Source organism: Callithrix jacchus, chromosome 5 (assembly GCF_049354715.1).
Source record: "Callithrix jacchus isolate 240 chromosome 5, calJac240_pri, whole genome shotgun sequence".
Classification (NCBI taxonomy): domain Eukaryota; kingdom Metazoa; phylum Chordata; class Mammalia; order Primates; family Cebidae; genus Callithrix; species Callithrix jacchus.
The window spans coordinates 33064123-33079089 of NC_133506.1; the positions used below are offsets into that span (position 1 = coordinate 33064123).

Genomic DNA, 14967 nt, shown 5'->3' on the forward strand with positions numbered 1-14967 from the left:
CACACACATGCTGTGATTCTGCACCCTTGAGAGGGGAAGGACTACAGACAGCACCAAAGCCACACAGCACCACGGACAGAGCCACGCTCCGACGTCTTCTGCAGAAAAGTCCCATCAACTATTACACTGACCCAAAGAATGAATGATGGAAGACCCCTACATGCCCAAAATCAGTGAGCTAGGAGGTCAGAATCTGCAATAGACACAGATGGCTTTTCCTCTCCCCCTGCCTTTCCTGTAAAAGAGTCCCAAATGTTGCAATTGTCCTCACGGTGACATTTCCCCCATTCTGGAGGCCTCCCGTCCCTCTCCCCACAACAGTGACGAAGAGGGTATCGAGCTGGGCAGTGGAGTACCCTGGTGACAGATTAGCACTGCCAACCACCGACACAAAACCATTTGGTGTGGGGAAATGATAGATGTTAACACTCATTTTAAACACAGGCAACTGAATTCCTGCAGACAGGCGCCACGGCTGGAATTTAGGGCACAGCTGCTAGGTTCAGATAAGGTGCAGAATCAGCCCAGCATACCGCGATGTTACTTAATAATGAAAATGTGGTGATTGATGCTGCTGTCTCGAGAATGTAACCTCCCCATTTGGAGGTGTTCTGCTCCCAAATCATCCATTCCACTGTTTTTTTTTTTTTTCCTTTCTGTCTTTTTTTGGAAAGGCAATGTGTGTGTGTGGTAGGGGTGTGGATAAAGGGTTGATGGGACCTGGCAACATGAAGCTCATGATCCTACAGAATTTTTTTAAAAGTCCAAAGAGCTTAGTTTGAAAGAATTCAATTCCAGCAAGCTCACCTGGGACAGCAAGTTCAACATGAAAAACTGGTCTGGACAAGTTACCTTCCATATTTTTATGGCCAAAGGCTTCTTTTACAATCCCACTCCCCATTTCTATGATGTCACAAAGAGCCAATCAGAGTTTTTGATACAGGACCTCAACTCCCACCTGTTTCTGAGCTCCAGGAGAGATGGGCCCTTTATCTACTGCTTCCTGAACAGCACACATTGGAGAAAACCTCAGATTCTGCATGTCCAAAACTAATCTAGGTTAGAACACCCAAGTAAGCCCCTTTTTCTCATTTTGGCAAGTGACACCACTCAAGGCCAACACCTGGGCATTATCCAAGACTCCTCCCTTCCCCCCATCTCCCAAGTCTAGCATCTCAAACCTGCTATTTTTATCTCCCAAACCTTTATCTCTTAAGTTCACCTACTTTCTTTTTTTATCCCCATAGCCTTAAAATACAAACTCATCCCTCTTCCCCTAAATAGCCACCTGGGCTCCAGCTTTCTTCTCCAATTTTTCTTTCATTCTGGCCATTGGAATAGTTTTCCTAGATGGAAATATACCATGTCACTCCTCTGCTTAAAATCCAACATCCTGTAGGCATTCAGTGTCCTGTAGGACAAGGTCCAGTTTCCTTACCATAGCATTAAAATCTTTAAGGATCTGGTTTCAGTGTATTCCTCGATGTTCCTCACAATCTTTGACAAAACCACCTGAAATATATGCTTATTTCTGTCTCCTTGCCTTTGCACATGCTGTTCCTTCGGTCTTGTGGACCCTTCCTCTCCTTTGTCTACCTGAAAGGCATTCATTCTTCAAGATTCAGGACTAAATTATTTCTCCTTTGAGGAGTCTTCCTTACCATCTTCCCCACTCCTGACAATGTCGATTTCACTTTCTTCTGTGCTGCTACATTTATAGTTACCCTGTATTACAGGATAGGTTGCCGTCATTCCCTGACTTGCTAGAATTAGGTTCAAATCCTTATTCCATTGTTTATCAGTTGTATGACCTTGAGCAAGTCGTAGGATTCTCTCTGGCCCTCAATTTCTTCTTCTATAGACTGGACATAATAATAAAGCCTATCTCATCATTAAATGACAGATGTAAAGTATCCAGTTTGTACCCTGGGACACAGTAGGAGCTTAATAAATATGAACTTCCCAGTAAAGAAAAGTTGTTAATCTAGAGCCTGTGGAAGACTCTTGGGAAGTGCCTGCCTCAGGTCAGGGTCCTAGAAGCAGAGCCTCGGAGGAATTCTGTGCACAGGGTTTATCGAGAAAGTGCTCTTAAGGAAAGGAGAGAGGGAAGCAGGAGAGGGAAGGGGACAAATAAGGATGTTGTTTTGGGTAAAGTCTGTCCTGGGCCTTATCCAAGGGGGGTCTGGAGCATAAGTTACACCACAGAATTGTCCCTACCTAGAAGCAAGGGAGTTGCCTTCTGTACCTTCTCGTCAGCCATGGCTGGCTATGGGCTGATGCCGGGTGGGCAAACAAGGGTGTAACCTCCCAGATCAGGTGACCCTCATCAGCTGAGAGCAATGCTACAAAGAAGGGAGCAGCTATTGAGGGAGCATTGAAGCTTACAGCAACAGGGGGCAGATGTGCCTGTCAGTGGGAGGGGTCTGGATGCAGTGTCAACAGAAGCTTCTTCAGTCATGAGAGAGAGTTACTGCTTTAAGGAGGCAGAGAGGTTGTTTTGTACAGCAGGAGGCAGAGTCCAGACTTTAAAGATATCTCAAGTTTCATTCATGCGGTAATTCATGTACTCATTCAAAAGATTTTCACTGAACATCTACTCTGTTCCAGAGACTTTAGAGGGCCCTGGAGATACTGGAGAGCAAAACGTGGCATCTTTACGGAGCTCATAATCTAGTAAAGGGTGACAGATATTCATCAAATGATCTGTCTTCAAAGACAAATGTTTCTGAAGAGAAGGAGCTCATTTCTGTGAGAGTGTATAACAGAGGGACTCAGTTCAGCCTGGGACATTTAGGAGGGCTTCCCAGAGGAGGAGACTTTTGAGTGAAGGTACGAAGGATAAGAGTTCACCAGTGAAAGAAGGGGTGATAATTAGGAGGATAAGGGAGCCGTGTGGCTCTCTTCCTGCTTCCTTCGGAAATCCTGCTTAAAAACGTGAGGGAGCTTCTCTAAGGCAGGGAGCACTGCCTTAGAGTTGTTGTTGGTCATTAACCCTTGAGTATAAATGACATTTAAATTTTTTTCTCCGCAAATAGTTTGTTGAAGGAGAATGAAGAAAAAAGCCTGAGGGTCACTGAATGCCTTGGCGAAAAGCCATAAAATGGTCCCAAATAGGAGTCGGGCAGAAAAGGGCTTTGAGACAAACTTGCTGATTTTGAATCTTGCAGCCACAACCCCTTCCTCTGTCAGGGCCTCTCTCCCTGTTTCTCACAGACCTTGGTGCTGGTAGGAAGAAGTGTGGCTTGGAGCCAGCTGTGTCCAGCATCTGCCTTTTTTGAAGCCAGAGGTAGCAGCTGCCCTATGCAACATGATCTGAGTGCCCAGCCCTACTCTCACTCTGCCCAACCCTACCGCCAACCACTGGTCATCGCCTGAAATTCCCATCATTAGCATCTCAAAGCCTAGGCTGGGGGTCCTAGGAGCTCCATTCTCATTCAGACTGTCTTGTTCTGACCTTGGGCACATTCCTTCCTTTCTCTGGATGCAAGGGCAGGATTGGATTCAGCTTCTCTGAGGTCCCTGCAGCCCTAGCTGTCTGTGTTTTTTCCTCACCACAGTTAACCTATTAAGGTTGCAAACTCAAGGTGGTGATCTGGAGACCCCCAAGAGAGCTGGGGGATGTCTGATCACCTGGAATTCAGGCTGGGCCCCTTCCTCAGTCTTCTGGCTGGCAGAAGCTGTGGCCCAGGAGTTGGGAGGGAGAAGGGCTCTCGAAGAGGCCCTCAGCCCCTTGTGGCCCTTTAAACACTGCCAAAATGACTCCTGCTCCCTAGATTGCTGCCTGGAGCTGTCAGACACGTGTCAAGGTCAGGGATGTGCATCTGCCCCAGACACAGCTATAATGGCTTCTAATGGACTGTAAACAGGTGAAGTTTGCTGTAAAGACATTGCTGCTGCTGGAACAATAAAAGCTTCTTTCTTCTTAACCCTCTCCTGGATTATGTTTTTGATACAGGGAGGGGAACTTCACACACAGGGAACTGTTGCGGGGTGGGGGGCTCGGGGAGGGATAGCATTAGGAGAAATACCTAATGTAGATGACAGGTTGATGGGTTCAGCAAACCACCATGGCACATGTATATCTTTGTAACAAACCTGCACATTCTGCACCTGTATCCCAGAATTCAAAGGATGTGTGTGTGTGTGTGTGTGTGTGTGTGTGTATATTGTTCTCCTGGATTTTGATTATGCCACAACTACACTGTCTTTAAACAGGGCTTCTCCAAAGACATCGTTGCCTGGAATGTCTTGCCTGGAGGAATCCCATCCACCCTTAAACACTAAGAAGGTTAGTATTTTTTTCCCAATTTTTAAAATCGCATTTTAGGTTTTGGGGTACATGTGAAAAACATGCAAGATAGTTGCATAGGTACACACGTGGCAGTGTGATTTGCTGCCTTCCTCCCCTTCACCTATATCTGGCATTTCTCCCCATGCTATCTCTCCCCAACTCCCCACCACCCCCCGCTGTTCCTCCCCTATTCCCCCCAACAGACCCCAGTGTGTAGTGCTCCCCTCCCTGTGTCCATGTGTTCTCATTGTTCGACACCCGCCTATGAGTGAGAACATGCGGTATTTCATTTTCTGTTCTTGTGTCAGTTTGCTGAGAATGATGGTCTCCAGGTTCATCCATGTCCCTACAAAGGACACAAACTCATTGTTTTTGATGGAGAAGGTTATTATTAGTCCACCTTTCAGCTGGGGAAACTGAGGCCCAGAAAGGGAAAGAGACTTGCATGAGGTCTCAGACCTATGATGAGGCACAGCCATGACTATAACTTAAGGCTTGGTCAGTCTCATAGCCCAAGCTGCTAACCACTACTCTAACCTGTCTGCAATTACTGATGATGTGCACTGGACTTTGCCAAGAGATGCGAGAGTTAAACAGTAACCTGGAAGGTCTGAGGTCCAGAAGGAAACTGAAGACCTTTGAATCACAGTGACCTGAGTTTAGATCTTGATCTCTTTAACTCGCTATGTGACTTTGGGTCCATTAATTAACCTCTCTGAGCTTCCGTTTCCTTATTTCTAAAGTGGAGCAATAGGATGATTGTGAGCATTGAAAGAAATTAGGACTTCTCAGCTGTAATGGTTTCGCCAAGAAAAAGAAAAAGAAAGAAATTAGGTACAGAAAATGTTTGGCACAGAGGTCTCAATAAAGGTTAGTCCCCTCTCCTACCTGCACTCCCTGTGAGTAAATCTGGAATATTTGAAGCTTCCTAGAGGAGGTGATCTTATCACTGGGACTGCCAGATGAAAACCAGTGACCCAGGTCCCAAAGCCCACCCCTCCTCGTTCAGCGATGCTATCCCCAAGGTCATCATATGCCAGGAAGGCAGAGAGCAGCCCCCTCTCCCTCCCTCCCAGCCCTGGGCTGGCGGGCAGTCGTGAAGACAGTGAGGACCATAAACAAGGTCAATGAGGAAGCGGTAATTCCGAGGCACCACCATTTCCCCTCATGCTGCTACTTTTAGGGCTGGGGCAGGGGAGTTTGGATGGCTTCTCCCCTGGGCCACGTTTTTGAGCCTGTTAGACACCAGGCAAGGAGGTGAGGAGAGTGAGGGCAAGGGCGAGTAGGGGAGGAGAGAGTGGGGCTTCACCCTGGCCTCACCCACCTCCACCCAGCGACTGTGACTCTCTGCCCTTTCATCCACCGGCTGGAGAGCGCCTCCTCTTGGACCAGCTTCCCTGGTGGACCCCAGAATAGGACCTTCAACCTCTACTGTGGACTGCACCCACCCACCCAAGGCTTACATTCCTGCCCTCATTTCTTTCCCCACTCTATTTCTCACCAGAGCCTTTGTCACTTTCCGACATGCTTGAAAATGGATTCACTTTTTTGTTGTCTGTTTCTCACCAGCAGAATGACTCTCCACCCTCGATTCTCTGAGGGCAGAGATTTGTGCCCGTTTTGTTTACTGCTCTATTCCTAGCACCTAAAACATTGCCCAGCATGTAATAGGTGCTCAATAAAGTACGGGATGTAGTTATCCACTCATCCATTCTTATTATCAAACGTTTCATTCAAAACACATTGATTTGAATAAATGAACCTACCTGTTTTAGGCATGGGGTTTAGTGCTGGTGGAATCTAAATGAACCACACAGCCTCCCCTTTGAAGTGGGAGGATCCACAGTGAAGTGGTGTAATCATGGAATTACGATTACTGACTGGAGTCAGGATACCTGGGTTTACTTGATGTGTGACCTTCTGATTCCAGAACTTACACACAAGAAGCCAGAGCTAAGGCTGGGAAGGTGGGCAGGGGCCAAAGTCCAGAGGCCTTATTGGCAGATGGATATATGAGGCCCGTCTGCAGGACAATGAGGAGCCATGGGAGGATTCTCAGCACCTGGCAAGATGGCTGGCATCAAGGGCAACCCAGGAGAAGCTAGATCCCACTGGCAGGCGTGGGCCCCGTGATCTCTGATTGGCAGGGTGTAGGGAGCTGCCCATCACCCCCTGCCCCGCACTTCTCCCAAGCTCACGTCCAGAGGTTGGCAGCAGGGTGCTACCCATGACGACTGCAGTGTACATCCTTCAGCGTGACATTGGCACATCAGTGGGGGAGTGGAGGGTGACGGAGCACCATTCCAGGCAGTAATGGCTCCAGCGCCGGGAGGAAAATGACATAAATAATATCCCATTAGAGGCGCCGAGCAGCTCCGCTGAGTGCCTTGTTTTGCTGGCAACATTATGGGCTTCATAAACAGACTCATTCATTTTCCAGTCCTTGCTCTGGTGGATGGGGGGTGTGGGGGAATGGGGAAGCTGCCAGGGAAGGTGACTGGGGGCTGCAGAGGCAGTGAGGGGCAGGAACAGCACAGTCCAGTCCTCCAAGCCTCAGCTCGCATGCCTCCCGCTCTGGCCACCAGACCTGCCTGCCCTGTCCACCTCCAGACTTTTGCCCACATAAGCCTGGAATGCTCTCCCCAGCTCAGTCTTTGGAAACCACGCTACTTTCAAGGACTAACTCAGGTTGCTCTTTGGTGCTGAGTTCTCTATGCACCCTTCCTTAATTCCCAATTCTTCTTCTTTTTATTATTATTTTTTGAGATGGAGTCTCACTCTGTTGCCCAGGCTAGAGTGCAATGGTGCAATCTGCAACCTCTGCCTCCCAGGTTCAAGCAAGTCTCCTGTCTCAGCCTCCTGAGTAGCTGAGATTACAGGTGCACAGCACCATGCCTGGCTAATTTATTTTTTATTTCATTTTGAAATGGGGCTTCACTCTATTGCTCAGGCTGGAGTGCAGTGATGCAATCACAGCTCACTGCAGCCTCAACCTCCTAGGCTCAGGTGATCTCCCACCTCAGCCTCCCAAGTATCTGGGACTATAGGCACATGCCACTATGCCTGGCTAATTTTTGTATTTTTAGTTGAGCTGGATTTCACTGTATTGCCCAGGTTGGTCTCCAACTCCTAGGCTCAAGCAGTCCACTCCCGTTGGCTCTGCAAGTGCTGGGACTACAGATGTGAGCCACCATACCTGGCCCATTCCCCATGGCCTCGAGGCTCCCTTAGCTCTGGTGAGATAGTCTAGCACACTGGAGGGCATCCTGGAGACAAGACAGCTCTGGATTCAAATTCTGAGCTGGCAGTTGTAAGTCTGGTGAGCTTGGGTTAGTAGTCCTTAAATCTCTCTGAGCCTGTTTCCTCTTGTGAAAGGATATCTTGTTTTATTTTATTTTTTTGAGTCAGAGGCTCACTCTGTCACCTAGGTTGGAGTGCAGTGGCACAATCTCAGCTCACTGCAACCTCTGCCTCCTGGGTTCAAACAATTCTCCTGCCTCAGCCTCCCGAGTAGCTGGAACTACAGGTGCCTGCCACCACACCTGGCTAATTTTTTTTTTTTTTTTTTTTTTGTATTTTTAGTAGAGACAGGTTTTCATCATATTGGCCAGGCTGGTCTTGAACTCCTGACCTCATGATTCACCTGCCTCAGCCTCCCCAAATGCTGGGATTACAGGCATGAGCCACCGCACCTGGCCGAAAGGATATCTTGTGAGGGTATCTTACAGGCTTGTCATGAGAAGTCTTTTAGGTTTGTCTGGAACACAGTCGATTTTCATAAATAATTGCTCTTCTTGTCACTTTTACTATGTAGACATTTGAGTTCTCCTCCCCAAAGGGGCCGTTGATTTTCTTGTGTCTGTCCCTCCTGGAGTCTAGTCCTGGGCTCTGTGCATGGCAGGTGTTGAAGGCAGGTTTCAGTGTGCACTGAGAGGAGCTCCGGGTCAGGAATGTGGAGTCCTGGGTCTTGTCCCAGATTGAACCTTGATGAGCTGTGTGACCCTGGGCCAGTCCCTTCCCCTCTCTGGGCCTCTCTACAAGGGTAAAACAAAAGGTTACATAAAAGGACACCTGTAGCCCTTCTCAGTTACCACTTAGAGGACCTCAGGCTAGTACCTCATCCCTCAACTTGTTAGGAGGTGGCCTTTGGCTTTCAAATCAGAGAGAATCAGAGGATCCTGCTCTGCTGTGTGGCCTTGGGCAAGAACTAAACATCTCCGAGTCTTAGTTTCCTTGTCTGAAAAATAGAGATAATAAAGCCAGCTTTACAGAGTGATTGTAGTAACTTAGTGAAATTATTAAATCAGTGAATTATTTACTGAATGCTTATTATGGCACCATTCACTGCTGGGGATACAGTGGTGAACAAGATAATGATTCTTCTCCTTCTTCCCAGAGTTTGTATTTAAGAGAGAGAGAGAGAGAGAGAGAGAGAGAGAGAGAGAGAGACAAAAATCAGCCATCACATAATTATATAATTACCAGCTGTGATGTATATTATAAAGAAAAAGTAGGCTAGGCACAATGGCTCACACTTACAATTTTAGCACTTTGGGAGGCCGAGGTGGGAGGATCATCTGAGCCTGGGAGTGTGAACCCAGGAGTGCTAGACTAGCGTGGGCAACATGGGGGACCCCGTCTTTATAAACACTGAAAAATTAGCTGGACATGGTGGTTCACACCTATAGTCCCAGTTACTCGGGAGGCTTAGGTGGGAGGATTGCTTAAGCTGGAGAGATGGAGGCTGCAGTGAGCTACGATCATGCCACTGTACTCCAGCCTGGGCAACAGAGTGAGACCCTGTATCTAAATAAAGTAAAATAAAATGGAAGTACACTGTCCTGAGCTAGTGCTCCTAGTTATGGAGGTCTTCCTGGGGAGGTGACATCTTGTTCTGGTTATTTATTGCTGCATAACAAATGAACCTAGTAGCTTTAAACTATAATTTTTGTTGATGATTGTCGCTTCTGTGGATCAGGGATTCAGAAGGGCTCTGCTGTGCAGCTCTGACTCAGGGTCTGTCATGGGCTTCAGCTAGATGGTGGCTGGAGCTAGAGCTGGAAGCTGCTGGACATCTCTTTCCCTCTGTGTAGGTGATCTCAGGGATTCGCCACATGGTCTTTCTGCGGAGGCCAGCTTGGGCTTCCTCACAGCATGGTGTCCTCAGGACAGTCATGCTGCATACATGGTAGCTTAGGGCTCCAGAGCCCATGTCCTTGATCTCCTTCCAGAAGTGACCCACTGTCACTTATATGGCATCCTATTGGCCACAAGCAAGTCGTAGCCTGTCCCAAATCAAGGGCAGGGAACATGGGTCCCGCCTCTCCGCAGGACGAGTCTCGTGGTCATATTTTATAAAGAACGCTTAGGATAAAAGATGCTGTTGTGACTATCTTTGCAAAATATGCCCTCCCATAGATCTGAAGGGTGAGTAGGGGTTAAATAGGGGGAGGAGAGAGTTCCAGGCAGAGAAACAGCTGGCACAAAGGCCCTGGGGTGGAACAGAATGTATGGTTTGGACTGGGGAAGCACTCTGGGACACAGTAGTGAGTGAGACAAAAACACATAAGCTTTGGAGTTTCCACTCAAGTGGGAGAGATAGACAATAAATGCACAAAGAAACAGACAACACAACTTCAGGTTGCAATCAGTCCCTTAAAGGGAATACACAGGGGCTGTGACAGAGTGAGATTGGGAGCTGGAGGAGTATTTCAGGATAGCAAGACCTTTCTGAGGGGGTGGCAATTGCAGTGAGAGCAGCAGATGAGAGGGAGCTGGCCAGCCATGCAAAAGGCTGGGGAACAGTGTTCATATCCGAGGGAACAGCACGTGCAAAGGCCAAGCAGTGGAAAAGGGATGGGCAGTGTGGTTGAAACTTGGTATGCAAGGGGCTGGCAGGTGTGACATGAGGATGGGCAGGGCGGGAGACAGCAGGTTTTGCAGGCCCCTGGTAAGGAGTTTGGACTTATTTCTAAGTGTGACAGGGAGCTATTGGATGGTTTTACGCAGGGGAGTGATGCAATCTCATTTTGTAATAGCAATTCTCTGGCTGCTGTGGCACTGAATTCTGGGCGTGATGCCAGCCTTCTGTTCCTGGCAGTAACACACATGTGCTGTGTGACCAGAAGCTAGTCACTTAACCTCTCTGAACTGTAAAATGTGAAGAATAGAATATAGCGGGCGGGAAGCAGAGAGCCCAGGGAGAAGGCTGTAGCATCATCCAGGCAGAGATGATAGTGGCCTGGACCAGGGTGGTTGCAGTAGAGGTGTTGGTAAGAAATGGGTAGGATCATGACAGACTGGGAGGTAGAATGGGCAGAACCTAGTGATTGGATGTGGAGCATGAGAATGAGGAAAGCATGGCTCCTAGGTTTCAGGCAAAGCTTAATCTTATTTTATAGCTCAGAGAGGTTAAGTGACTTGTCTGTGGTCACACAGCACATCCATGGTACCCAGAATTTAGTGCCACCCTCCGGGCCAATATTGGGCCTGGGGATGTTACTGATACTGGGGCCTTGGCTCTTCTCTCTGTGTCTCCCTTACCTGCCCCTCCCATCACCTCCCCTCATTCCTCCCAGGATGCTGGTGGCTCCGGTTGACGCAGTCCCAGCAGGTGTGCCTCGCCAAGCTGTCGGTGTGATGAACAGCTTCCCTTGGCTGAGCAGATAACAGTACACACACAGGTCACAGGGGGCCCATGTAGCCCATCCATCAGGCCCGGGAGTGAGCGGAGGGCCGGCACACCCTCGTGCCTGTTATCTGCCACAAATGTGTTTTTCCCCCAAGGTTAACAGGAAGAGTGACGGCCAGGCGCCTGACATCAGCAGGGCTGGTGTTCACAGGAGCCAGCCAGACTCTCCCTCCTTTTCTCTCCTCGGCGCCTGAAGATTCTTGGGTGTGGAAACAGTTAGAGCCTCAGAATGGGAGACTCTTCAAGTCTTGAGCCCTGAATCTTCGAAACTTAGATGTGCACCATCACCCTCCATTCTTGAGGCAGGATTGTATGCGAGTTAAAAGCAGGGACTCTGGATCCCGCGTAGCCTGCTTGGATTCAGAGCCCAGTTCTGCCACTTACCAGCTGTGTTATCTAAGGCAAACGCCTTAGCATCTGTGTGCCTCATTATGAGGGTGTAATAGTGTCTAGACCACGGGTGGCTGTGGGGATTATAGGAGCTAATCTTTGTATGTAAAGTGCTTAGAACAATGCCCAGCACATAGCATGTTGCTCGGATTGGTAGAAATAGAGTTCTTAAAGACACAGAATCTTCAAGTCTAAGTCTTAGAGACACTGAACTTTAAAACCTTTGAGTCTTCCTAGGGCAACATGTTTTCAGAATCTTACTATTTCAAGTGATTACAGTCACACCTGTAGTGGTGGCTGGAGGGGTTTTAACCCTTCATAACCTCGGTCACTTCTTTCTCATTTCTTTCACATGGGCAATTGTTAGTTTCTCAATCTTATGTAAAGTGTTCTACAAATATGGTGGCAAGCCCACCTTCCAGCCAGATTGTGGGACCCACATAGAAATTCTAGAGCATCTACTGCACAGCACCTCAAAGTCTCTATAAATATGTTTAACTATCCACCCAGTCCATCCATCCACCCATCCATCCATCTGTCCATCCATCCATCCATGCATCCCCTCATCCATCCATCCTCCCATCTATCCATCTATCCACTCATTCCATCCATCACATTCTCACATCCATCAATCAACCTACTGTCTAGCCATCTATATGCATTTTCCCATCTTTCCATCCATCTATCCATCCATTCTTCCATCTATCTTTTCATCCACCCATTGATCTGTACTTTCATCACCCATCTGTCCATCCATCCATCCATATTTGCCCATCCCTCCTCCCCATTCATCTATCCACGCTTTTAATCTCTCTCTCCTTCCTTCCTTCCTTCTTTTTTTTTTTTTTTTTTTTGAGACGGAGTTTCATTCTTGTTACCCAGGCTGGAGTGCAATGGCGCGATCTTGGCTCACCGAAACCTCCGCCTCCTGGGTTCAGGCAATTCTCCTGCCTCAGCCTCCTGAGTAGCTGGGATTACAGGCACGTGCCACCATGCCCAGGTAATTTTTTTGTATTTTTAATAGAGATGGGGTTTCTAGGGAGACAAATCAGTGAGGCCTGCCCTTCCAGCTTGCAGAGCCCAGAGGATCATTCCATAGGGAATGTTCCTTACGAACCTAATCTGCAAGATGCTTCTTTAGAAAAAAGTTTTTAGGCAAATCGGCCTTGGAAATGCTGTGGGCTAGAACTCTGTCTTGCATATCTGCCAGGCATGTTACTACAGTGAAGATAAGCAGCAGCATAGTTAAAAAGCCCAGGCTCTGTAGTCAGACTCAGTTTCCTCCTCTATCAAATGGGATAGTAACAATATGTACTTTACAGGGCCATTTATTCATTTGTCAATTTATTCATTAATTGAATGGATATAATGTGTCAGGCTCCAGGGATATACTGGTGAACAAGACAGACATAGTGTCTGTCCTCGAGAAGCTTACATTCTAGAGGAATATAAGTTAATGAGGTAATGAATGTCAATTGCTTAGCACACTGCCTGGAATACAGTAAATGCCTAATAACTGTTACCCTTAAAGGCCCTGAGAAGTCCTGTAATGGATACATCTTAAACCCAGGGCTGTCCAAACATATTTGGCCATGAACTCTCCCTCTTTTTTCCCTGTAGTACCCTATTTCTAGGCTGCAGCACTCACTGGTCTGAAGAACGTATTTTAGAAATGCTAGGTGGGCGGATGTGGTCTATACACACACTTAGACACAGAGACACACAAACATACAAATAACGACTTCTGGTAGCTAGTGAAATATTAATAGGGCCTTGAAGAAACAGGAATAGCTCATCTCTTGTTTCATTTTAAAATGACCACATTTTGTATAAATCTTGTCTTGGAGAGTAGTAAATGGAATTCACTTTGATGAGTTTGTTTTGAAAACCAAAGGAGTCATTAATAAATTGATCCACTCAACAAGCATTTACGGCAGCCTCTTTCATTCTGTGCTGCCTGCATGGCACTGGGGCACAGATTTCTCTGGCCCATGAAGAGATTCTAAGGCAATGTGTAGGATCAAGATATGCCCTATATATTGTGACAGCCCCAAAAGAGGCTGCCTATGACCATCTGGGAGGGCTTCCAGGAAGAGGCGAGATCTGAGTTGAGTCTGATAAGATGAATGGAAGCTTAGCCTGGAAAGGGAGCCCTATAGGTATGGGTATTCCCTGGTCTTGGCCCTGACTCCTTGGCATCAGAGTCAATTTTAGGTCCAAGAAGGGAGAAGATGATCTGGCCTTCAGTGGTTTCTTCTCTACTTGTGTTGGGAGCTTGGGGGTCATGAGAGGAGCACTGGAGTGGGAGTCAGACAGCCTCAGGAGCAAGTCCAGTGTCCCTCACCCACTACCATGTGACCTTGAGTAACTCATTCCCTCTCTCTGAGCCTCAGCTTTCTCATCGGGGAATTGGGTCTAGCAGAGCTTACCTCACTGGGCTAATGTGAAGAGCAGGGGAGGTGATGGATGAGGAAGTGCTTTGTAAGCTGCTGAGTGCTACACACTGCAAAGCTCTATGTATCCGCAACACATTGACTGCATGTCTTGGCTCAAGATCCGATTCGCAGTAGGGGCAGAAAGAGTTGCTGAACCGAATTCTTCTGCCACCATTTGGGCTCTGTTCCTCTGGCTCTTGAAAGTGTTTTGGTCTTTCTAGGTCCCTTATTAATATACCAACACCCTGAAAGGTGTTAATCCTTATTAGCTAATATCTTAGTGCTGGCACTTTCATTAGCAGTTAACACCTTTAGTTAGCAGCTAACTCCCTAACAGGAATCATCTGACATTCATCTGAGAGAAGAACTTTCAGGAATGGGGCCAGGAGGGGTGCTTGGTGGTCTTGGGGCACAAGGGGGCTATGAGAGAAGAAAATATTGTCCAGGAGAGGCATTGCTGACAGAGCTGTTTTGCAAAGGAAAATTCCATTGCCTGTCCACTAGCCTGAGCCCCCTAGAGAATGGTACCCTCAGTCACCTCTGCAGCCTTCTCTGGCAGAGAGGCTCTGGGCAAACTTCTTAACCATTATAAGCCTCAGATTCCTCCTCTTTGAAATGGGGATACTCAACCATACATTTTAGGGTCACCACGATCATGTTTCTCAGATTTGCTGTGTATTTACAGGTGGCACATAAAATTTTCATTTTAAGAGTGAAACATTTTTTTATCCATCAACTTAAATAAACTCATGCTGGTTATCAAATGACCTTCCCTCAAATCTCAATGACTTTCAACAATAAGGATTTATTTTCTGCTCATGCTACCTGCCCATCACAGGTCTGCTTTGATTCTGCTCCACGTTGTCACTCTGGGAACTAATCTGAAGGGGCAGCCCTGCCTAGAACATGCTCATTACATGGCAGCAGAAGGAGCAATGGTGGAATCCCTCCATGGCTCTTAAAGCTCCCATTCAGAAGTGGCAGCCAACAGTTCTGCTCACATGTCATTGGCCAAAGCAAGTCACATGGCCACATCTGATGGTGATGAGGTGGGAAGCGTACACCTTTGCAGGTTGGCACCTGGTAAGGAGGGGCCACGAGTATTGTTAAATAATTAATACAATCTAATGCAGTACTGATTTTCACGTATATTTAAAAAA

The 14967-nt window shown here is 47.5% G+C and overlaps 1 long non-coding RNA gene across 2 annotated transcripts; it reads left to right on the top strand.

Annotated features, from left to right (window-relative positions):
- Positions 1–956: 956 nt before the first annotated feature.
- On the top strand, positions 957–14581 carry LOC144582467 (uncharacterized). 2 transcript variants are annotated; one of them, XR_013535153.1, is made up of 3 exons: positions 957–1073; positions 4216–4288; positions 12255–14581. It is a non-coding gene; the product is annotated as an uncharacterized LOC144582467 (long non-coding RNA). The 2 variants fall into 2 exon arrangements; XR_013535152.1 differs by having other exon boundaries at positions 957–1059.
- Positions 14582–14967: the final 386 nt, after the last annotated feature.